General features: G+C 43.9%; 1 protein-coding gene across 1 annotated transcript in view; it reads left to right on the top strand.

The window, feature by feature from the left end:
• LOC144767607 (putative methyltransferase DDB_G0268948) overlaps positions 1-26,762 on the top strand; it is a 652,594-nt gene that overhangs the window by 504,307 nt on the left and 121,525 nt on the right. The window lies entirely within an intron of this gene.

Here is a 26,762-nt window from a genome sequence, read left to right as displayed (position 1 = left end):
AGTAAAGTAGGCCCACATCCCCCCTTACCCACCATGGATTGTATTCAAACCACTTGCAAGCAAGCAAAAGTATCCATACCCAGCATTGCTCCAAGACTCGCAAACCCCCCCCACAACCACCAGGAACCCCCACAAACAGCCCCCTGAAAACGGTAGAGTGAGCGAAATCTCAGAAAATGCAAAAACTTTTTTCCCAGGGATTGTCTCCAAAACACTTTCTTTCGGGTATTAGACCTTCCCAGCAATGGCCCAAGAACTGTCAACCCGGGCGAAAACAAGTTTAACACCCCCAACAAGCCAAAAGGCAAAACACGGGAAAAGCCACACTTAGAAAACTTTGGGCCTACCTGGAATTCAGTCCAAATGCGCTCTGCAGCTAGGCCCCAACTCCCCATTTCCACCATGAATTTCCTGTAAAACAAATGTAATCAACATTAGAATGTGCCAGCAGTGCTCACAGACACCAAAACCCACCCCAACAACCTAAAAGTCCCCCAAACAGCACCCAAAAGACAGGCAAGTGATCAAAAACGCAAAAACTTTTTCTGCTCCGATTTTCTCCAAACCACTTTTAGCCAGTATTACACCTTCCAAGCAAGGCCCCCAGACCCATGAACCCGGGCAAAAACAAGTTTCACCCCCCCAAAAAGCCGAAAAGCAAAACCAGGAAAAGCCACACTTAGGAAACTTTGGGCCTACCTGGAATGCAGTCCAAATGAGCTCTGCAGCTAGGCCCTAACTCCCCTTTTCCACCACGAATTTTCTGAAAAACAAATGCAATCAACATTAGACTGTGGCAGCAGTGCTCCCAGACCCCAAAACGCACCCCCAAAAACCCGGAAGCCCCCCAAACAGCAGCCCAAAGACAGGCAAGTGAGCAAAAACGCAATACACTATTTCACCTCAGATTTTCTCCAAACCACTTTTATCCGGTATTAGACCTTCACAGCAATGCCCCAGACCCGTCAACTCACCCGCAAAGAAGTAGAACACCCCCACAAGTGTAGAGTCTTTCTTCATTGGGCGTAATCCAGCCATCTGCTTTGAGGGAAATAGGAGTCTGGAGGAGGAGGATAGAGGAGCATGTTCTTGTGAACTTGTGAACCCTTAGGAATGCAGACTGCGGCACCTTCAAATCAATAAGCAAATAAGTGAAGACAGTTCTGATGATGGGCTTGTTTTTGTGATTAGGTGATTAAAGTTTTTTTATATAGATTTTGCAAAACAAAGAAAGACAGACACACAGGAATAAAAGTGAATAAGGACGAAAAAGAAAGCTAGTGATTCATTGACTCATTTTCAGGGCTCGGTGTCAGGGAAGAAGAGCTCGTCCACAAACTCTGCGAATTCACACGGGAGTAGGTCAGTTAACAGAGAAGAACTTCCCTCATCTAAGTTGGTGTCCTCTTCGTCTTCTTCCTGCGTGCATTCTCGTCTTTTGTAATCTGGTGGTATGAAGTGCTGATTCATCTTGATCATTGTTAACCTCTGCGCATTTTTGGGCGGGTCCTTTTGGAAGTTACAATGCCACCAGCAGCACTGAAAACACGTTCAGAAGACACGCTTGCGAGTGGTCAAGACAAGTAGTTTATAGCCAGGTTGGTGATCTCTGGCCACACATCTCTTTTCCCATGCCAATACGCCAATGGGTCATGATGAACATAGACCTCTGTTGAGTCATTCAGATGGGCCTTCACCATTGACTCAAGGTTCTCCAGGGTTCCTCCACTTTGCTTACTTTGTTCTGGGACCTTTTGAGAAGCAAACCCAAGCTGAGTTAGCCAATCCTCTTCTTCACACACTGTTACTGTTGTGTCTGGTGCAGATGATACGGTTGCTGGTGTCGTTAACGGCTGAGAGGGAAAATCACTCACTTCTGCCACAGATGCAGAAGTGGATTTTTTTGACTCCGGATGGCCTGCTGATGCTGATGTACTGCCTTTTCCTTCAATTTCCTGCCATTCTCTTTCAAACCGAGTGGCTGACACAGATAGCCAATGTTTGTACTTTGTAACATCGGCGTCATCAAAAGGAAAGAATACTCTGCTTGCCACTGCCTTTTTGTACCGTGGACCTAGAATAGTAGCAGAAATGTAATGCTGTTCTGTGTGGATCTTTTCAAGACGTTCATCGCGAAGTAGGCGCTGTAATAACTTCTCCGCCAACTCAAATGCTTCTTGCTTTCCATCTTTTTGAAACGTAGAAGACACCGCCTTCAGTTGGTGCTCTAGCATGTGCAACAATGGGATAGTTTTTCCCAAATTACAGTCCTCCCTGCTGACTGCACGTGTGAAGACCTCAAAAGGACGAAGCATGTCTGTCAGGCTTTTAACTAGCTCCCATTGCTCCACCTGTATCCTCAGGTCTATCATAGGTGTACACAGTTTAAAGAAAAACTGATCGACTACCGCATACTGCTCTTACAGACGCTCAAGCATGTAGAAGGTTGAGGTCCAACGTGTTACCACCTCCTGGATGAGTGCTTTCACTGGCACTTTACGTTCATGTTGCAGGCAGCTCAGCTGCTTCCGGGCCTTAAAAGAATGGTTGAAATATGTGCACATTCTTCGGCAGGTGGTCAGTAACTCGTACACTGGAATTTCTTCAAGCAAGATTTTTTTAACAACCAGGCACTCTGAAATAGTTACCTGTATCCATGGCCTTAACTACATTGGCGCCATTATCCGTGGAAACATAACCAATCATGCGTTTTCTTGGGGACAGCCATTGTTAATGTTAATGTTAATGTTAATGTTAATGTTAGGCTGCATTTATAAAGCGCACTGACACCGGAAAGACCTTTGTGTTAAACTCATGCAAAATGTTTTCTCCTGTATGAGTTTTCTCCATGGCAAACATGGCTACTGTTGCGTGTTTTCAAGCAGCTTTATAAACTTTGTCCGTGTCAACACCTGCGTTTAGCTTTGCTTTAACCCCTGAAAAAGAGACCCAGTGTGCAGTGATGCACATGTAATCAGTGGCTTGGCAACTGGTCCACATGTCTGTTGTCAGATGTATAGTGTGAACAGCACTCTTCTGCAAAGCTGCCCCAATCGCCTCCAGCACATCTTCATGTAGTGCTGGAACCGCAACTCTGGCAAAATAGAACCGGATAGGAACTTTCCATTTAGGGCAGTGCGTTGCCACCATTTCAAGAAAACCCACCACTTCCACAAAAGAAAAAGGGAGAAGGTCCAGCGCTAGCATTTTAGCCAGCTTAGTGTTATACAGACGTGCCGTTGGGTGGTTGCGTTCAAATGGCGCATCTGAAAACAACATGCTTCTAATGGTGGGCTGGACCATTTTACGGGATGATGATGACTTCTTCGACCCAGTCACGCTCAGTGATGATGGTGAACTTTTTCGCATTGGTGTCTCACTCTCTCCCACACTCTTAGTGTGGCTCCTATATCTTGCAGGGGGTGTGCTGCTGACAGGGGTACTGGGTGTAACTGAAGAAATGTTTGACGCTTCTTCCTGCTTGTCATCATTAGATGAAACATCAACGGATGCAATTTGTTGACTTGCAATTCGGCCTGCCTTGATCTCCCTTAGGTGCGCATGCCATTTGACAGTGTGCTGTCTTTCAAGATGACCTCTCTGGCCTCCGGTACCATAGTTGGTACCAAGCTTACCGCGACTAACTCGAACCTTACAAATGGTACAAATGGCTATGTTTTCCCTTGTTGGGCTAACACTAAAGAATTCCCAAACTGCGGACTTCAAATGTCAGTGGGGGGCGGAGGAGGCGATACTGGGAATGCTAATTTCAGGGACCTTCCTTTTACGCTTAGCTACCTTTGTCAGATCATGGTGTGCCTCACTTTCAGACAGCACTGGTGGTTCCCAATTTTCATCCATATCATCAGAAGGAAGGGGGCTTGAAGAAGATGTCCTTGATCTTTTCCTTACTGGGGATCTGGAAGACAATGAATCATCAGGAGGAGTGGCTTCCTCAGATGATACCTCGGCTTGAACGTCAATTTCCTGATGTGCCCCTACTTCGGGAGGAACAACTATTGTGGGCACTTGTGCTGCTCCATGTATCTCTGCTTGTGCCTCTCCTTGCACCGCCTCTCCTTCCACATGTACTTGGGCTTGTACTTGCACATGTGGTTGTTGTTGCGGCTGTGGTTGTTGAACACTCGTCAGATGAGTTACAACAACCTGTGTTGATTGAGGGATGCTGCTACTTTCTTGCGATGAGCCAACATCACTGGTCGATGGTGATAGAACAACTATACTGGCTGCCTCTGCAGCACTCAAGGACTTGGACCTAAGTTGGCGTGGTGGTGGCGGCACTGAGCCCAATGGAGCGGAGGTGCTGCTCCCAGCTTGGTCCCCAGCAGACCCCGCTGCTGCTGCAGGCATACTTTTGTTTCCCAAAAAATGTGGCTGTCGGCACACCAGTCTCCTTGTTAAGTGGCGCCACTTGCTTCTTCTGCTCCTTACTGGCAACTTTCTTGCTAGAGGAGCTACGGACAACTTTTTTTGGGGCCATCTTCTTCAGATGTCAGAACAGCAGGCCACAGTTGCACAAGTTGCAGAGTTGTCTGTGGCCACACATGACGTTGTGCTGCGCACACCGCAACAGGACTTCTTCCTGGCACTGATGAGGAACGATGAGGCTGATGATTCGTCTTTCTGCACCTAAAAGCAAACGAAGCCAGAGGAACATCAGTTAAATAAATGTGTAGCGCTTCAAATAATAGTTTGCAAGTAAGCATTTTTATTATACCCACCCCCCAAAATGGAAAGACCAATAAAATACACCACTGACAGAGTACCCCTGGGCATAATGGATGAAAGCATGGCAGACTGGGTGTAGGCCTATGGCACAACAAAGCACACTGCCTGGCTTCAAAATGGCCCCTTAACCCCCACCACATGGTCAGGCCCTGCCTGTACCAGTCCTCAAAATGGCCCCCACCCACATTGCCATGCCCCATCAACACCCCATAAAATCGAAAAACACACATAAATCACCACAATCCAATGCCATCCATGCCCTAAATGATGTTTACATTCAAGACACCCCACAGAAAGACTCAGTCCATGCACCACTGAGTACCCCTGGGCAAAAGGACCCAACAACAGCCAAAAAATCGAAAAACACACAAAAATCACCACAATCCATTGCCATCCATGCCCTCCATGATGTTTACATTAGAGAGACCCCACAGAAAGACTCAGTCCATGCACCACTGAGTATCCCTGGGCAAAAGGCCCCAACAACAGCCAAAAAATCGAAAAACACACATAAATCACCACAATCCAATGCCATCCATGCCCTCAATGATGTTTACATTCAAGACACCCCACAGAAAGACTAGGCCCATGCACCACTGAGTAACCCTGGGCATAATGGATGAAAAGAAAGGCACATTGGATGCAGGCCTATGGCACAAAGCACACTGCCTGACTTCAAAATGGCCCCTTAACCCCCACCACATAGCGCAGGCCCTGCCTGTACCAGTCCTCAAAATGGCCCCCACCCACATGGCCATGCCCCATCAACACCCCAAAAAATCGAAAAACACACAAAAATCACCGCAATCTAATGCCATCCATGCCCTCAATGATGTTTACATCAAAGAGACCCCACAGAAAGACTCAGTCCATGCACCACTGAGTACCCCTGGGCAAAAGGCCCCAACAACAGCCAAAAAATCGAAAAACACACAAAAATCACCACAATCCAATGCCATCCATGCCCTAAATGATGTTGAAATTCAACAAAACAGCTGTATCATGCACCCATAACTAACCCTGGTCCTACTGGATACTGTGGCTACCCACAATATATTTTATTTAATGTTCTGAAAAAGTTCGAAAATTGTAGTTGCAGCAACTGTAATGCCCCAAACAAACTTACTTGTGAAATTTCTAATCCAAAAGTGATCCAAAGAAAGTCAAAAAGGCCTCAAATCCAAATATCCAGCAGCATCCACAAAAAGTAATCCTTCCAGGTCAAGATCCAAATCAAAGTGACCAGGACACGAACAAAGCACTGGGAGGAGCCTGCTGGACAGGAACAGGAAGTTGGAGACTGTGGGGCACTTCCTTCCTCCCGCCCCCCCAAAATGGACTCCTTGCAAAAAAAAGTGCAGGCAAATGTCAACCTGAGGAGTTATTCTGATAAAAATCATCATTTTCAGAAGGTTTATGCTGGCTGCTGGTGGATTTCTTGTGCAGAATTGCAAATTTTGCAATTTCGCGAGCGCGATATTGTTGCTGCCCGCTGCATCTACTTGTTCGCAATTGTTTACTCCCGCGATGCGTGATCAAGGGCCTGTATGACGTACTCGCATTGACAAACTGCTGTGCAAGGTGGCGGGCCGCGATGACGTAATTGCGGTCGACAAACTCCCGCGGGATCACGCAGCAAGATCCAAAATGGCGCAGCACACGCACACATGGAGAAAAATAATTCTTCAAATGCTGAATGACGGTAAGTGAACGCCGCGCGCTGCAGTATTGTATTTGTCAAGTGCGACCAAGCAAAAAAATCCGCTGCTTGCGAATTTGCGAATTTTCGGCAAATTCACGAGAATTCGCGGATTGCGAATTTGCCGAAAATCCGCAAATTCCGCGAGCGGAACGGATTTTACGCCCATGCTTACATAAAACCCCAACTAACTGGGGAGAGGAGCTGGGGAGAGGAGCTGGCCTAACGGCTAGGGCGCTCGACCTCGGACCTGGGGATCTGGGTTCGAGTCTCGGTAACGACGCCAAAAACCTCCTGTGATTCTGGGCAATTCACTTAATCTCCCCGTGCCTAAAATGAATGCGTGTCCTCATGTAACGTAACTGGTGCTATGTAAAGCGCTCTGATACCTGATTCGGTTCGGCTCTAGTTCGCGCTATATAAAACTCTGTAAAAAAAAACAAAAACTGAAAATCCTGAAAAGGTTTTTATTAAAAATAATCTAACTACTCCTTAAAAGAAGTCGGAAAATACTAAACAGACACTTCCTAAAGAAAAATGGTTGGTTGCAATATGATATACTCTTGATTTCAAGGTTCTGTTTGGAAGAAGACAGACAGCACAGTCTACCTGTAATGACTTACTAACATTATGCCAAGGTACTGTCGTATTGTAACATATGTCAGAAAGCTTATCCAAATAAAGATGAGATGGTTTGAGTGGATGAAAGTGCAGAATGTCGTCTTTTGCAATAGACTTACGGTAAAACTAATTTGTACTTTCTCCTTGGTAGCTATTTAATCTACCTTTATCAACAAGTTGATTGACTTAACTTTACAGATTGAGCAGCAACACAAGCAGAGCAGGTTGAAAAGATGGACGCCTCATTAATAGTAGGCTTGTTCGTAAATCATAGAACCCTGCATAGCGTAATGAGAAGGAATAACCCATGTTGTGGAAGAAAAATAACAGGTGGTGCCATTTGTGCTAAGAACAGCGTGAATAGCATGGTGTGTGGCCATTTTTTATTTTTTGGCTTGCTCCTAGTGTTTCCTGCTCTCTAGGCCTCATCTATTTAATCTAACCCATTCTGCTCCACCCGTCACCAATTTTATTAGTTTCTACCACTGTATGTTTGTTTTAAAATGTTTGTCTCTGGTTAGTGTTTTTCTGTATTTAGCACCCAGCCCACCAAACACTGCAATAGCAATGGCAGAGGTAGGCAGTACCAGCGAGTCATTCACCCCCTGTGGCTGACAGCGGCCCATGAGAGTGAAGCCTCAACACATTTCTAGTGAGACAGAGGTAGCAGTGCTAGTTTTTTTATAGGCAGCCCCACCTCCCCTTCATGCTGACAGAAGCCGTCAGGCTCAGCCAGGGCTTTGGCCTAGCGGAACAAAGGGTGAGGTGGAGAGAGTGTGGCACTGCATGCACCACCATACCAGAGTCTCCTGCACTCAGCAGCAAGTGAGGCAACACTAGGCCAATATTATTGCCTGGAAACAGAACCTGTTGGTGCAGATAGGATTTAATGTGGAGTGGCTAGATAATATACATTTTCAGGTAGCATTACATCACAGGTAATTTTATGTGTGTGTTGATTTTATTCTTTAGAAATATATTTTTAAATAATGAATGTGCATGTTATTCTCATAATTAGAAATTAAAATGTTATTTAAAATATACTATATATATATATGGTTGAATGTCGGGATAAGTAATTGTGTTTTTGTATGATATTGCTATGTATGTTGCATGAATACAAAAAATTTAACATACATGGCTATTGTATGCATAATATATATGCACATATAGATAAATAATTAACATTTCTGAAATATATTCACAAATTTAAATTTAAGTAGGTATTGATGTGTGCATATATGTTAGGCATCGAATATATCATGTTTCATAACATGTGTAACAAAAAGTACAGTTTTTCAAGAATATATATGTATTCTATGAAAGATGATCTATATATATATATATATATATTCACTGAAAAAACCATAGGTTTCACACCAGTTATAGTTAGCTGAAAATTTTACTCGCATAAAACCATTGAAATTCCCACGTTATTGTTAGTTGGACTCGCTATAACTTGCGCGTGCAATGCACTGCTGATGACGTCACATATTACATCACTCATGACATGGAAGCGCCCGGACGTATAAGATCGCGCAACGTCCTGACGCGCTTACGCTACGCGCCCCCGGGCGCGCCCCGGGGCGCGTAGCGTAAGCGCGTCGGGTCATAAACTTCACACTCATATGCAGTACATGCTTTCCTTTGAGACATGGCTTCGCCAATACTTTCTGGATCATCCCCTGTACGGATGAAACGATAAATTCTGTCTAGATCTTCTTTCATATTCGGTAGGGTGTCCAAATACCCGGTCACCCGTCTTACACGGATGGAATATATAACTGTACTATCATCACCTGCGACTGGATCATAGCGGCATTCAGTGAGAGCTCGTCGGATATCTGCAACGGACTTGTATTTGGGCGTACGCTGTAACGCACATTCATGTAACTCGACCAACGTTACTCGTTGGTGTGGTGGCGGGGTACCAGGAGGACCTCCTCCTGCGGCCCCTATACTGGAATCGTCGACTGATACTCTTCGTGCTGGCGCGGTGGGAAATTGAAATGTGGGCTGGACCGGGGGTACCGTAACAGGTACTCCGGTGACTGGAGGAGCAGGATTTACATTATTTACAGGAGCTGGCGGAAAAGGATTTGCATATTCTGGGACTGTGTCGTCCAAATAGGACGAGAGAAAAATATCAGCTGCGGTCGGTTTGTGACGTAGCTTGGTCGGAACTAAGGGTGGCGGAAAATTACTGGATGCCTCCGGGGTCGCTTTTGGCAAGCCCTCGGCAAGAAGAGGATACATACCCTTAATGAGGGCATGCCTCTGTCTGTCTGACTGTTCGGTTTTGACTCGTTCACCTATCTCGATTAGTTCCCTTTCTTGGGCTCGTTCTAAGGATTCTCTACTTAGTTCTGACTTTCTGATTTCTTTTTCGGTTCTTTTATGAGATTCTTTGCGCCATAACTCGATGGCATCTTTCTGTGACTGTCTGGCTTTCTTTTTCCATAATGCTTCTTCTACTCGCATGATGCACTCGGCATCCCACGTACCTGATACGGGCCATCTATACTTTTCTTCTAACTGTTTGGTATACTCTACCCATAAATCTAGATATAATATGGCACTTATGCCATGCTTCTGATACATAAAATGACCTGGACTGTCCCTAGGCGGGACAGGAACTGCTGCTTCTAACAGACCTTTTCTAGTTTTCAACTGACGTAATTTAGAAAATAAGGGCATGACTGAACTGTAATCTAGACACAATACAATACACAATGAACACGATAATTACACCACTTTCGTACCACGACATTAAAATACATGAATGACATTTAAAATAACAGTTCGAACAGAATACTACCTGGAATACTGAAAACAGAATACATGAATTTTCTCGAGAACAGAACTGACTGGAACAGAAACTAGATGCACTGCTAAAACAGTACGAAACTTACCGGTCTCATAAAGAGACACGTCAGGACCCGCATCCACCGAAGTGGACACTTCGTTTTGGGTCTGTGTACCACCAAAACCCACGGACCAGAGTCAATTAGATTGACCCTGTCTAGATACTACCCCAGCAACGGTACTCACCGGGCAGCAAGAACGGAAGGCCTCGGACTGGACTGGACTGCTTCGACGCCGGACGGACGAACTTCGGACTTCAGTTACGGGTGGGCCTCCGGATACCTCGGACCTTGGACTCTCGGCTTGGGCTCTGGTCGGGACTCGCCGCGTTCCTCCACCGCCTCGTCTGGATGCTGGACCGCCACCTCCGTCTCCTCCGTGGGCCTGAGGGATACTTGAAGCAGAAATATCTGCACGTGCACGGTATGGTTCCGTCACGGCTGCAGAGGGTCAGGGGGCCGGCGTGGCTTCACCGGCGCGTGGGGAAAGGGCAAGTCCCTAATGTGGAAAAGTAAATTTTGCCATGTTCTGTATCCCTACGTGTCCCCCATCTTATGTTATGTGTGCATGATTAATATGCATATGTATTCCCCATGTTTGATTAAAGACGCAATTACAGTTGTGTCCATCTCTAGTATGCCAGTTTCCAGTTCTCGTGAAAGCTACGAATATCAGGCCTATGTAAAGTTACGTTGCCACGTTTCTCAGTGTGCACGTTATTTCATTGAAAAGTCCCCGTTTCTAGGCCTCAAAAGGGCCCGGACACCAGATTCAGCTCCTGTCTCCTGAACCCTCGCTGAGGAGCGATACAGCCCCCACCTGTATCCTCGACCCTTCACTTACTTCCTGCCTCACAGGGCCCGGCTCGGCCTGGCTCTGCCTACGAATCTGCCAAGAGTATGTTATGATTCTAGTTATCAGTCCAGCCCTCCTTCTCTGCATTCCTAAGCTACTGAATCGCATCAATAGTTTCAGTCATCGTCTAGCCTTTACGTCTCCATGTAAGAGAAATACTGTATTAATGGTCATTTAATATTCTTCATCACGCACTACATGTAGAATAATGCATGCTCCAGTCTTAGAGTCTGTTAGCCTCTCCCCTCCTGACTCTTAGTTTATATCAACATGTCCTCTAAACATTAGATACTAGATAGGGTTTAGGTACATGTCGCCCTGACCCTCCAGACTTCAGTCTCTACTCCTAGCGCAGAGTTCATAGCCCCCAGCTTCTCCTAGTAACACGTCATTGTCAGTTTGCGCGCACCACTAGGTTAGAGGTCCCGGCTCCTTAGGTAGCCCCCTCCATGTTTCCGCCCCATTTATGACATATTCTGTTACGTTTACATCACATGTCCATGTATACGCCTCCTGTTACACCCACTTTCACCCTTATCTTTTGCGACTGCTATTGACCACACCCACTGCTCCGCCTATCATATGTATTGTAATGCAACTGTTTTAGTATATATGCTTGTACATTGTTATTAAAGTTAGCGCGCTCATTCCCTGTCCCCCCTGCAGGGCCCTGCCATCCTGTTCCCGTGCAGGTTGTCCTGTTCCTGTCCTTTATGCTGTATTAAACCTGCAAACTCCTACTACCTCGAATCTTGACTCTTATTTATTGAGCTATCTGTTATTGCTATGTCCAGTCAAACCTAGATCCGGTATTATTTATTTATATACCACATAATGGCGCCCGAACAGGGACTTGCCCTTTCCCCACGCGCCGGTGAAGCCACGCCGGCCCCCTGACCCTCTGCAGCCGTGACGGAACCATACCGTGCACGTGCAGATATTTCTGCTTCAAGTATCCCTCAGGCCCACGGAGGAGACGGAGGTGGCGGTCCAGCATCCAGACGAGGCGGTGGAGGAACGCGGCGAGTCCCGACCAGAGCCCAAGCCGAGAGTCCAAGGTCCGAGATATCCGGAGGCCCACCCGTAACTGAAGTCCGAAGTTCGTCCGTCCGGCGTCGAAGCAGTCCAGTCCAGTCCGAGGCCTTCCGTTCTTGCTGCCCGGTGAGTACCGTTGCTGGGGTAGTATCTAGACAGGGTCAATCTAATTGACTCTGGTCCGTGGGTTTTGGTGGTACACAGACCCAAAACGAAGTGTCCACTTCGGTGGATGCGGGTCCTGACGTGTCTCTTTATGAGACCGGTAAGTTTCGTACTGTTTTAGCAGTGCATCTAGTTTCTGTTCCAGTCAGTTCTGTTCTCGAGAAAATTCATGTATTCTGTTTTCAGTATTCCAGGTAGTATTCTGTTCAAACTGTTATTTTAAATGTCATTCATGTATTTTAATGTTGTGGTACGAAAGTGGTGTAATTATCGTGTTCATTGTGTATTGTATTGTGTCTAGATTACAGTTCAGTCATGCCCTTATTTTCTAAATTACGTCAGTTGAAAACTAGAAAAGGTCTGTTAGAAGCAGCAGTTCCTGTCCCGCCTAGGGACAGTCCAGGTCATTTTATGTATCAGAAGCATGGCATAAGTGCCATATTATATCTAGATTTATGGGTAGAGTATACCAAACAGTTAGAAGAAAAGTATAGATGGCCCGTATCAGGTACGTGGGATGCCGAGTGCATCATGCGAGTAGAAGAAGCATTATGGAAAAAGAAAGCCAGACAGTCACAGAAAGATGCCATCGAGTTATGGCGCAAAGAATCTCATAAAAGAACCGAAAAAGAAATCAGAAAGTCAGAACTAAGTAGAGAATCCTTAGAACGAGCCCAAGAAAGGGAACTAATCGAGATAGGTGAACGAGTCAAAACCGAACAGTCAGACAGACAGAGGCATGCCCTCATTAAGGGTATGTATCCTCTTCTTGCCGAGGGCTTGCCAAAAGCGACCCCGGAGGCATCCAGTAATTTTCCGCCACCCTTAGTTCCGACCAAGCTACGTCACAAACCGACCGCAGCTGATATTTTTCTCTCGTCCTATTTGGACGACACAGTCCCAGAATATGCAAATCCTGTTCCGCCAGCTCCTGTAAATAATGTAAATCCTGCTCCTCCAGTCACCGGAGTACCTGTTACGGTACCCCCGGTCCAGCCCACATTTCAATTTCCCACCGCGCCAGCACGAAGAGTATCAGTCGACGATTCCAGTATAGGGGCCGCAGGAGGAGGTCCTCCTGGTACCCCGCCACCACACCAACGAGTAACGTTGGTCGAGTTACATGAATGTGCGTTACAGCGTACGCCCAAATACAAGTCCGTTGCAGATATCCGACGAGCTCTCACTGAATGCCGCTATGATCCAGTCGCAGGTGATGATAGTACAGTTATATATTCCATCCGTGTAAGACGGGTGACCGGGTATTTGGACACCCTACCGAATATGAAAGAAGATCTAGACAGAATTTATCGTTTCATCCGTACAGGGGATGATCCAGAAAGTATTGGCGAAGCCATGTCTCAAAGGAAAGCTGAGATCCAGCTCATGTTATTAAAGTTTCTGATTAATTGTTTAATAAGAGAACAAGATTCTCCGACTAAAGATCCGGCCGAAATGAGAATCCTGACAAGGTGGAGTGATAATATAGCCGAGGGTAAGCACAGAACCATCAGCGGTATAGAGAGTATGTGCAAGAAAATTCGTAAAGAAATAATAAAGTTACACGAACAACGTAAAGCAGCACAAGTAAGCGAGAAAGAGAATGACTCTTCTACAGAAGAGGTAGAGGACGAGAATCCCACTAGAATAGCGTACGTAGGTAGAACTAGACTTTCCGACCGACATTCACGTCTAGAACACAAGAAAACTGTCCCTCATCCAGCACCAGAACAAGGTTCTCTAGAACAAGTATTTCAAGCTACCGATCACATTCTGAAATCACGAATCGGTTACAGTGAATTAAGTACTATGCATGAACAAGAACTAGCCCGATCAGCAGTCCGATGGACTACTGATTCTACCACTTTTCCAGACGAAATAGTGGCACAAATGTTTCTGAAACTGCCCCCAGCCGAGCAACGACTGGTGGGTATGTATATGATCCAGCACCTCATTACTCTGTATGAGGGTCAACACTCTGATCCAGGTCCGTTACATGATGTCCTGAACGAGTTACTCCAGTATAGATGGAAAGGTCTAGGTACCGATTTAATTAGTGTTATTCTAGAACAGCGCCACAAATATAGAACGTTCCTGAACCCGCATTTTGTTCATGTCTCACCTTCAGAAAGTAAACCCTTTTATATAGATAGACAGAATCCGTTACGAGAGGTACACCCAGTTAGGACAGCAGATGGTGAAATGCAAAGAGTGTTTGTTTACACCCCGATTACAAAGATGGAACACTTAGAGATGAAGAAATTAATTCCCTGTCATGACAAAGATCCAGCAGGGTTCCACCGAGAATTAAAAGACATGCTCCGTATGGGAGAATACACGTATCCAGATATTATTAAAATGTTAAAAGTCCTGTTGCCTGCGGGCATATATGAAAAACTTAAGGAAAAAGAATGGGAGGTGGGAGAGAAAAAGATCGATTGGGCAGTTCTAGAAGCTGAAGATAAGATACGAGTACCAGGTACCGGTCTTGGAGAGAAATGTAAAGAATTACCAGAACTGTTAATACAAGTTTTGCCTAGATTATTAGCCACTAAAAAGGAAGACTGGGATGCAATCTCAGCCTGTAAACAGAAACAAGACGAAGACACTAGTGATTTTTATTCTAGATTTGAGAAATGCTTTATTATAAACAGTGGCTTGAAGACGAGTAGCGAGTCATACCCTCATCTTTTTGTTACTAAACTAGTCGAGAATTCAAGTCCACAAGTTAAGAATCGAGTTTTGAAAGTCGAAAGTACCTGGCAAGCTAATACCCCGTCCCAAATGTTACAGATGCTTCAGTATCACCAGAATAGAATCAGAGAAGAGCAAGATCATGAAAGAAAACGTATGAAAGACACGAAAATGAAAGTACTAGTTGCACAATCTTTTCCTCAAGACAGTCAGAAGAGGGGTCCGAATCAAGCCAGTCATCCTGCAGTTCCCGTTAAAGGGACCTGCAATTATTGTAAACAGCCAGGTCATTTCATAAACGAGTGTGCAGTTCTGAAACACAATATAGCTACTGGTAAGACTAAAGAAAGACCACGTCCGCCTAGACAAGAACAAGTTTCACAGACTTCTCAGCCACAGAATGCACAACAGACAGTTTCAGCACCGCAGCCTATAGCTGCAACACAGCATGTTACACAGCAGATGTACCAGTATGCACAGTCCGAGTATCCAGAGTATCAGCCATATTCATGAAACAGCCTAGAGAGGGAGGTAGGCTTGCCTCTCATCGAGATTCCTGTAGATCAAGAGGGTCCCTATGTTCATAGTCAAGTATTAGGGAAAGACAGAAAGTTTCTGATTGATACAGGGGCAAGTAGGACCACCATTAGTCACGCCGAAGTTCCAGGGGCTCCGCTCTCAGGCTCTAGAAATGTTTCCCTTGGATTTTCAGGAAAGCCTATTGTAAACGAGATATCTAAGCCAGTCACTCTAGAAGTAGGTCCATTGTCCCGCACTACTGATCTGTTACTTACGAAGTCATGTCCAGAAAATTTGTTAGGCATTAAAACACTGAAAGAATTAGGTGCAGTTATTTGCTGTTCCCCAGAGGGAATACGCTTGTTTTTACGTGACTTCAAGGGTCACTATGTATTACGAGATTTTGATCCGAGATTGTCTAATGTTCCGCAGCATCTATGGGCGCAAGGTCCAACTGATGTAGGTTATATGCAAATCACACCCCATCGTGTGACTCTCAAACCAGGTGTAGTCTTACCACGAATCAGACAGTACAGATTGCCACCTGAGGCTGTAACAGCCTTATCCAAAATTATTGACGAGCTCATCGCTCAAGGAGTAGTTGTAGAAACTGACTCCAATGTATGTAATTCTCCGATCATTCCAGTCATGAAACGTACTGATCCAAATGCACCCCCAGTATATCGATTAGTGATTGACCTTCGAGAACTTAATAAATGTATTATTCCCCAGTACCCAGTTGTCCCAGATATCTCTTCCCTATTGACAGCCATTGATTCCGAAGCCTCATTTTTTACAGTCATAGACCTCAAGAACGCGTTTTTCAGTGTCCCCATTCATCCAGACAGCCAGTTTCTTTTCGGATTTTGTTTAAATGGAAGGAGCTATATGTTCACACGAGCTCCTCAAGGTTTCACAGAAAGTCCTAGTATTTACAGTCAAGCACTTAAGAGACAACTAGACAATATTCACATGCCAACTGACACTGCCCTGCTCCAGTATGTCGATGATCTACTGATCACAGCCCGTTCTGAACGTGCTTGCAAGCAAGCATCCCTTACAGTCTTGTATTTCCTTGCCGAGATGGGGCACAAGGTGTCCCCTTCAAAGCTTCAATTCTGTGTCCAGCAAGTGATCTATTTAGGCCACTTACTGTCCAAGAGGGGTAGGCAGTTGACACCTGACCGTATCCAGTTAATAGCGAGTCTTCCTCAGCCCAAGACCCAGAAGGAGGTACGTGCTTTTATCGGCCTTACTTCTTACTGCAGACAATGGATTCCTCAGTATGCATTCCTAGCCAAGCCACTGATACAGTTAACGACACAGGAGGCAGCCCTATCGACTGTCCTCCCTTGGACATCTGAACATACACTTAGTTTCAATGAGTTAAAGAAAGCTTTATGCCAAGCTCCTGTTCTAGCTACACCGAACTACAGTAAGCCTTTTACACTTTTCGTCACTGAACGGGAAGGTACAGCATTATCTGTTCTCACACAAGATCAAGCAGGACAATACAAGCCCTGTGCTTATTTTTCGAGCACATTAGATCCTGTAGCCCAGGCTCTGCCTGCGTGCCTCAAGTCAGTTGCAGCCACAGCACTAGCTATCAGACAAAGTGATTCCATAGTATTAGGACATTCCTTGACAGTACAAGTTCCACACTCTGTGGAAGTTCTTTTAAACCGAACACAGACTCAGCACTTGACAATTGCACGTTTAACAGGTTATGAACTGACACTGTTCCAGCCACACATAGAAATCAGACGCTGCAACGTTCTAAATCCTGCTACTCTGTTACCGTTAGTTAATTCGAATCCTGCCACACACGACTGTGTGGAAGTAGTTAACATTATGACTAAGCCAAGACAAGATCTGACAGATATTCCATTACCAGATCCCGACCTGACACTTTATGTGGATGGTTCATGTATGAGAACAAGTACAGGAGAACTAGTAGCCGCGTATGCAGTGACTACAGACACTGAAGTTATAGAAACACATCGTATTGACACTCTGTCCGCTCAAGCAGCAGAGCTAGTCGCTCTGACACAAGCCTGCATACACGCCAAGAACCTGAAAATTAATGTTTACACAGATTCACGCTACGCATTCGGAGTCGTCCACAACTTTGGAGTGCTCTGGCAGGAGAGAGGTTTCATGACTTCTCATGGAACCAAGATTCAGCATGGTCTCCTTATTCAAGCTCTGTTAGATGCCATACATTTACCGACATCTATTGCTATCATGAAATGCAAAGCACATACGAAAGTTACTGACACTATTTCTCAAGGTAATGATCTAGCAGATCGCACAGCCAAGCTTACAGCACAGACTCCAGACATTCCAGTTAATCCGACACAGACACATACTCCAGATCCGACTGCCTGTATGACAGTTAAGGACCCCACTCAAGATGTCATAGATATCCAGTTACACGCTACTCCCGATGAAATCAAGAAATGGTCCGAACAAGGAGGGGTCCAGACAGATCAGGGATGGGTAACGAAGGGTAGAGCCACATGCTTTCTCCCCGACTCTATGGTTCAAGTCATTATCAATACCGCACATAGTCCAGCACATTTAGGAGAAAAAGCTATGTTAGAGAGTATCCAGAACATTTGGTTCAACAAGCATTTACGAGCTGCAGCCAAGCAGAAAGTCCGTACCTGTATGATATGTTGCCAGTTTAATCCAGGTAAAAGTGTCCCGGTGGAACAAGGTGGATTCCAGCCCCCTGACCACCCTTTTGAAGTCCTCCAGATGGATTATATTCAGATGGAGCGATGTCGAGGTTTCAAGTATGTCCTTGTAGTTGTATGCGCTTTGTCCAGGTGGACAGAAGCATATCCAGTCCCAGATTACACAGCCACGACCACTGCCAAGCAGTTGGTTCGTGAATTCTTCCCCCGTTATGGACTCCCAAGGGTCGTATATTCTGATAACGGCCAGCCATTCTCATCTGAGCTCATGAAACATGTTTCCCTTTTGTTAGGGTACCAGTGGAAGTTCCATTGTGTACGCCATCCTGAAGCAGCCGGTCTCGTAGAGAGACATAATCAGACCCTGAAAATCCGCATCGCCAAAATATGTAAAGAGAAAGGTGTGGACTGGCTAGTAGCTCTGCCAGTCGCTTTGTTTTATATGCGTATGGTCGCACATTCCAGATCAGGTCTGTCCCCGTACGAGGTCGTATTCGGCCGCCCCCCTAACATGTGGGGTACACCTAGACCTCGAAGTATTACCGATGTTTCAAGTAATATGCTGACAGATTACCTAGCTTCCTTGATGTCTGCCCTACACTCTTGTCGTTCACAGGTTGCCGCCGCATTTCCAGACAATACCGAGGTGGCACCGCATGAAATCGTTCCCGGATGCATGGTTCTTGTCCGGAATTTTGATCGTTCAAGTCCGCTGGAGCCTCGCTGGAAGGAACCAAAACAGGTCCTCCTGGCCACCCGTACTGCCGTCAAGCTGGAAGGCAGGAAGGGCTGGGTCCACCTGTCTCATGTGAAAAGATTTTACGGACTAAAGACTGTTTCAAAGAACATTTCCGAGGATTTTAAGGATTGCCAAAGTACTATTCTTAAGGACTGTCCCGCAAAAGACAATGATACAGATTCCTCCCTGTTAGAGAAAACTCCGCAGCAGGAGTATAAGCTAAAATTAAGGTCTAGTAAAATAAGTCAGCCAGTTTGATTGTCTAAGTCCTCCCCTAGGTGAAACGGTTAGACCGGTTTCTGACATGTATATAATAGACCCCCACAGAGAGAGAGAGTTAGTGAGAACTCTAAAAGTTGCACTATTATTTTATGTTTTCTGCTATATTTCAGCCTTATGATTACCTGCACATGTTATGCATTTTATTTGTGTTTTCCAGTTTCTCATGTAAATAAGTCTGCTAATGCTACAGTAGAGCACACGTTTAGTGATCTACCTCCTCATGAACTATCTTATCGTCTTGCTATGCGTAATAATTCCTTTATCCGCATGTTACATTATTCACACCAGACCAGCAATGCCACTAATTGTTGGGTGTGTGGTCGACTCCCCCCTTTCCAGACACCGAAGGGAGTTCTGCCACTCTTTCCTTATCCATTTTCACATAACGGTTCATGTGGAGCATGGTCCACGTTAACGTCATCCTCAACAGATATGTCTTTTCTTAACAGTACATGTTTCCCAGGCAAGCAAGGTCTTCCCCACAGAACAGGGTTAGATCTAGAAAATGAAGTTTATAATTTGGGTAATTATTCTTCGAATTTCATGGTCCTGAATGTTCAGTCTGATACTACTCCAGACTTACCTGCTATGTCAGTATTACCAGTCAAAGGTGAATTATGTGTCCGAAATAATGGTTCCGTACATGTAGGCCATAGTGATTGTACTACTATTGTCAAGTATAGTGACAGTAGGAAATCTATTTTCAAAGCTTCACGTCATTCTTATTTTGTTTGTGGTCAGACCGCATATGTTCGTCTGCCCCTCAATTGGGAGGGAACCTGTTACATTGCCTTCCTACTGCCACCAGTTTTTCTAGCCCCACCTGACTATCATAGGAATTCCCACCTAGTACATACTAGACACAAGAGAGACCTCCCGATTGTCGATTATACTGAAACTGCTCTAGAACAATACATAGATATCAATAAAGGTGTCTTCCCCTATTTAGGTACTGTCGTGAATAGTAAACTGATACGTAGATTAACGAGAACCCTTGAAGCAGTAGTGATTGAGACTACTTCTGCTCTAGGTAACTTAACTGAAGAGCAATCCTTTATGAGAATTGTCGTGCTCCAGAATCGTCTCGTCCTTGACGTCATACTGGCCGATAGGGGCGGGGCATGTAGAGTCATCGTATCTAGTTGCTGCATTTTCATTCCTAATAACGCACCGTCTGTTTATTCAGCTATAACCAGACTTCATAATATTGCCCATATGTTACACCAAGATCCAGGCACCTGGACATGGTCCGGTTGGTTCTGGAATATAATTTCAGCCTGGGGATGGAAAGTATTGTCATTTCTGGGTATTGCAGTAGCGATCATATTCAGTTGCTGCCTCTGTTTACAATGTGGCCCTGCAATTTGCGGCATTTGTGCTACCTCTTGTATTCCTAGTCCCAAGTCCCGTTCTAAATCCAGTTCCAAGACAATTCGAGACGAACAAATGATACTGTATGAAATGATAGATGGTATCATGAATATTGATGTTTCCTGATGGAAACGTAGTGACAAGGAGGGAATGTGGAAAAGTAAATTTTGCCATGTTCTGTGTCCCTACGTGTCCCCCATCTTATGTTATGTTTGCATGATTAATATGCATATGTATTCCCCATGTTTGATTAAAGACGCAATTACAGTTGTGTCCATCTCTAGTATGCCAGTTTCCAGTTCTCGTGAAAGCTACGAATATCAGGCCTATGTAAAGTTACGTTGCCACGTTTCTCAGTGTGCACGTTATTTCATTGAAAAGTCCCCGTTTCTAGGCCTCAAAAGGGCCCGGACACCAGATTCAGCTCCTGTCTCCTGAACCCTCGCTGAGGAGCGATACAGCCCCCACCTGTATCCTCGACCCTTCACTTACTTCCTGCCTCACAGTGCCCGGCTCGGCCTGGCTCTGCCTACGAGTCTGTCAAGAGTATGTTATGATTCTAGTTATCAGTCCAGCCCTCCTTCTCTGCATTCCTAAGCTACTGAATCGCATCAATAGTTTCAGTCATCGTCTAGCCTTTACGTCTCCATGTAAGAGAAATACTGTATTAATGGTCATTTAATATTCTTCATCACGCACTACATGTAGAATAATGCATGCTCCAGTCTTAGAGTCTGTTAGCCTCTCCCCTCCTGACTCTTAGTTTATATCAACATGTCCTCTAAACATTAGATACTAGATAGGGTTTAGGTACATGTCGCCCTGACCCTCCAGACTTCAGTCTCTACTCCTAGCGCAGAGTTCATAGCCCCCAGCTTCTCCTAGTAACACGTCATTGTCAGTTTGCGCGCACCACTAGGTTAGAGGTCCCGGCTCCTTAGGTAGCCCCCTCCATGTTTCCGCCCCATTTATGACATATTCTGTTACGTTTACATCACATGTCCATGTATACGCCTCCTGTTACACCCACTTTCACCCTTATCTTTTGCGACTGCTATTGACCACACCCACTGCTCCGCCTATCATATGTATTGTAATGCAACTGTTTTAGTATATATGCTTGTACATTGTTATTAAAGTTAGCGCGCTCATTCCCTGTCCCCCCTGCAGGACCCTGCCATCCTGTTCCCGTGCAGGTTGTCCTGTTCCTGTCCTTTATGCTGTATTAAACCTGCAAACTCCTACTACCTCGAATCTTGACTCTTATTTATTGAGCTATCTGTTATTGCTATGTCCAGTCAAACTTAGATCCGGTAATATTTATTTATATACCACAATGTCATGAGTGATGTAATATGTGACGTCATCAGCAGTGCATTGCACGCGCAAGTTATAGTGAGTCCAACTAACTATAACGTGGGAATTTCAATGGTTTTATGCGAGTAAAATTTCCAGGAGACTATAACTGGTGTGAAACCTATGGTTTTTTCAGTGAATTTAATAGGTTTTTTAAATGCTAATTCCTAACTATAACTGGTGTGGAACCTATGGTTTTTTCAGTGAATTTCAAAGGTTTTTTAATAGAAAATCTCTATAGGCATGAAATGTAATATTTTTTATAATGAATTTTATATTGTATAATTATGTAATACTATTTTTTTTCTATTTAATTTTTTTAATTTTTTTTTTTGCCCCGGAGCGCTCCCGGGGCGCGTACTGATGCGTTTACCGGTGAGCGCAGTGTTACGGCGCGCCCCGGGGCACATACCGGTGAGCGTCCCGTTAGCGCTATTGCCGCGAACGAAAACAACATCGTGACGTTTCGCGTAGCCGCGTGATGCGTCTTATGACGCATGGCGTAAACGCACCCGGAAGCGCCCGGACGTATAAGATCGCGCAACGTCCTGACGCGCTTACGCTACGCGCCCCCGGGCGCGCCCCGGGGCGCGTAGCGTAAGCGCGTCGGGTCATGTGACCTGAAAATAACACTTAACATTGGTTGAGATCAGTTTTGGTTTCCAAATGATGAAGGCCCGAGTCATGTGACCTGAAAGTAACACTTTTCATTGGTTCAGGACAGTTTTGTTTTCCAAATGATGAAAGCCCCTACCTATTTTCCTCATTCTCACTTTGTACTTTGAGTGAGGAAGACCTGTTAAAAGACCTCTCTGTACCTATTTGTCTGAAAAATGGCTACAGTAGCAGCAGCTGCAGGAGCATCCACCACCACCACCACCACAAGGACCACCACAACACCACAGTGGTGGAGACCAAGAAGAGGAGGAGAAGGAGGAGGAAGAGGAGGGGGGGTTCCTACCAGAAGATACTACCCCATATAAGCCAAAGGAGCACTTTATCTGGCAGTTTTTTTCCATCCCAAAGGACAAGAAGAAAGTTAATGCGCCAAAGGCGACTTGTTTAATCGGTGGTTTTCAACTTTTAAGGAGGAATCTTAACAAAAAATACTCTTTTGGCAACAACACCATGATTCGGCACATGCAACGCCGGCACCCTAATAACTATGCTAGGGCAGAGGTCAGGGAACTTGCCAGAAACCCTGCCCAATCTTCTGCCAGCACCTCCCAAAGTAATCAACCCACCCCATCAGGTCCAGAAGCGAGGGAGATGAGCCCAACTATTCAAACCAAGTTTTCCAATTTTAAAATCGTTTGCCTATTTTGTGGAGGGACAATATGCTATGGTGAGCAAAGCATTACACTTATCACCCGTGCTTGGGATCACCACAAGTGCCCGAAGAAACATTATTTTTTCTGTTTTTTTTTTTGCTCCAGTTGAGCCATTTACAATTCCCTGTTTTTTGTTTCTCCACATAAAAAAATAAAAAAATAAATATAAAACTGTTCAGAAAAGCCAAAAAAAGTAAAAAAAATTCAAAAAAATATAAAACAACAAAAAGAATAAAAAAACAGTTCTTTTTAGAACTACCTCTAATTTATAAAAAAATGCTACATTTTTTGGAAACTCTGTTGCACCCAAAAAAAAAATAAAGGAGTGAGCATGAGGGAAAGACACAGAGAGAGTGATGTTAAGAGAAAGAGAGTTAGAGGGAGCAACACAGAGGGACTGTGTATTAGATAGTAAGACAGAGAGAAGGTGTAATAGGGTGTAAGTGAGAAAAGGAAAATGAATAAGGGAGCGAAAGAAGGGAAGAGAGAGGAAGAAGACTAAAACAGAGGAACTGGGAGAATGTGAGTGGGTGTTGAAAGTAAAAGGAAGGACATTAAAGGATGGGAAATGAGGGGTTGTGATGGAACCGGAGTAAATGAACAACGGTGAGGGAGGGTGAGAAAAGAGCAGTGAGTGTAAGTAAAGAGGGGTGAAAGAGGGTGGATAAAAGTGAATAAGGGTAAGACATGGGGAGTGACAGAGAGAAAGGACAGAGAGAGTAAAGGAAGGAGTAACTGAAAGGGTCTGAGTGAAGCAGCAAAGAAAGGTAAGTAAGTGAGTGTGGGTGAGTTGTAGGGAGTGAGCATGACAAAAGAGTAGTGACAGACTAAGGGGACAGACACAGTGACGGTAAGAGAGACAGAGTGAGGGAACGGAAGTGAGGAACTGTGAGGACAGACGGACTGAGAGAAGGAGTGACAGGAGTGAAGTAAATGATTAAGGGAAAGGGAATGAGTGAGGGAGCAAAGGAAGGGAACAGAGGGTAAGGAAAGTAAAGCAGGGGGACTGAAAGAAGTTGAATGCGGTAGGGGAGTAAGGGAAAGGGGAGTAAACATGGAGGATAAGAATAAGTGAGGGAAGCAGAGTAAGGAAACAGGAGTGAGATAGGGTGAGAGAATAGTAGTGAGGTTAAAGCAAAGGGTGATGACAAACTACATTTTTTTAGTCACACTTACCATATAATTAATCTAAATTTAATTACATGTTTTTACTACACTTTGTATCTGTGAATGAGAGAAAAAAAATAAGTGATAATTAGTCAAATATATAATTTTAAAAAAAAGAAGAGACAAGTCAACAGGTTAAAAATTATAAAAGTGTACTAAGAAATAAAGTAAGAGTGAAGGACACAGAAAGGGAAATAAAGTAATGTAGAAGGACAAAAAGAGGGAAAAAGAAATAGAAGGAGAGCAAATTACTAAGAGTAAGGCAGATACATTCAGTGACAGAGAGGAAGAGAAGAAGAGAGAAATGAACTGAAGGTAAGAAACATACTAAAAGAATGTGAGTTAGCAAAACTAAATCAGGAAACAGGAGTAAGTAAAAAGGGAATGACTGAGAGGGAAAGGAGTCTGATTGAGGATACATTTACAAGAATGAGGAATGGAAGATGACTGAGAATGAGTGAAGGGGAGTCACAGAGTGAAGGGATGAAGGAAGAGAGGATAATATAGAAGGATTGAGGGAAAAGGAGTGAGGAAGTTAGTAGACAGAGGAACTAAGGGAAGGACTGAGTGAATTGGAATACAATGAGTGAGGAAAGGAGAATGACTAAGGGAGCAAAAGAAGGAAAGAGAGGGGAAGAGGACTAAAGCAGTGGAACAGAGAGAATGTGATTCGGTGATGAAACTTAAGAGAGAGGTAGTAATGGAACCGGAGTAAAAGAAAAGGGGATGAAGAACGATGAGAGAGGAGCAGTGAAGTTGTTGTAAGATAAATGATAGAAGGTAGATAAACACAAATGAGCATAACACAAGGAGAGTTAGGGACTGAGGACATAGAGGTAGTGAACGAAAAACAGAGAGAAGAGGACAAATGAAAGGAGCAAAGAAAGATAAGTCAGGGAGAATGGGCGAGAAATAGTTACAGACTGCGACAAAAGAGGTGAGTGAGTAAAGAGGAATTACTAAAAGAGCAAAAGAGGAAAAGACGGAAAAGGGAAGTAAAGCAGAGAGACTGAAAGCTGAAAAATGGTGCAAGGGAGAGAGGGGATGCAGACAGTTGAAATGGGAATGAGGAGTTGTGAAAGAAGTGGAGTAAAGGAACGGGGGTGAAACAGAGTGAGAGAAAGACAGTGTGAGTGAGTAAAGAGAGCTGAAAGAGGGTGGAAAAAAGAAAGTGAGTGTGAGACAATGGAAATACAATTTAAATTACACAATAAAAACTATAGAATAACTTGTAAAACATGTTACATAGTTTATTTTTGCTGTTGTCAGAATATATTGAATTTCACTAAAAATAGTGAGTTCAAACTACTCATCATATGACAGCGGGAAAAAAAAACGTGTTTGAAAAAACCCATATAAACTTACAAATCACATATGTACACTAATCTTTGATTCACTTACTTTTCTTTTAAGCCAAATAGTACATCATGAAGGTCATTTTCTTTGGAAAATACTCTGCTGTTCTGTAAAACTTCCATTTCATCGACTTTCTATAAGAAAAGCTCCAAGAACATGTGAAATATTTCTCAATGTTTTCATTTCCTTCTTGTGTTCAGTCATGACTCTTTCCTTATTCCTTCACTTTTCCATAAGGCCAAATAGTGTCAGATGTATTAGTATGTTTTAAATTAATGAAAATAAACTCTGAAATTACCGTTTTCCCAACGTTCTGAAAGAAAAGCTCCTACAACATTTTCACTATATTTAAAAATTCATATTTCCATCTCTGCCTCACTGATATTCAACATTTCCTATAATACTGATATCACTTACTATGAGATCCATTTTCAGTACCTATATGACAACTACAATTTTTATATTATCTTGAACACTTTTACTCACAATATAATTTTAAACAGCAGACTAACTTTTATTAACTGCTCCTGTCTTCATAGGCCAATTACCTTTACTTAAATTTTGGTTGTAAAAACACTAGGTATGAATTTTTTAAGTCAAAAGGCAAACGTTGTTTGAAAGTCAAATGAGTATCATTGCAGTTAGTCCAACCTCTTTGACATTTTAAATAAATTGTATAATGCCCTGATGTTGTTGAAGGACCGTCATGATAAATAATAGCTACAGTTGCAAAAGTTCTTCCTGAAATTGATAACTGAGAAGCCATGAAATTTTTAATATAAGTTGTCAATTTACTTCCATCAGGTCTACATCGTTGGAACATTAAAATGACATACTGACCATAATTTTGTATAATAATGTGGACAGCATTGCAGACTTACATTGGGTACATACCATATTGTGATCAGCTGCTTTAACTAGATTATTAAAAGGCACTGATTTGCAGTCTGGTAAAGTCAAATATATAAATCTTTTGGTGTCTATTGTAGTACTACTTGATACAACTTGACAGTTGTCGCAGTCATGCTGCCATTGATAAGAAAGGCTAAAAAGATTTTTTATATCTACACCTTCATCTTCCAATACATGAAACATATACATTAAAATTCCTGACAATCTCGCTGAATATTCTGTGAAAATTGTTTTTGACCAGAACATATGTCTAAAAGATTTCGAATTTCTGAAACACTTTCTATTTTTGCTCTATCACTGCTACATTTCTCAAACACAGAATTCAATAGACAACAGAATCTTTGATC

Source organism: Lissotriton helveticus, chromosome 7, assembly GCF_964261635.1.
Source record: "Lissotriton helveticus chromosome 7, aLisHel1.1, whole genome shotgun sequence".
NCBI lineage: Eukaryota > Metazoa > Chordata > Amphibia > Caudata > Salamandridae > Lissotriton > Lissotriton helveticus.
The sequence above is the reverse complement of the archived record's forward strand: the minus strand, read 5'-3'. Positions and strand labels throughout refer to the sequence as shown.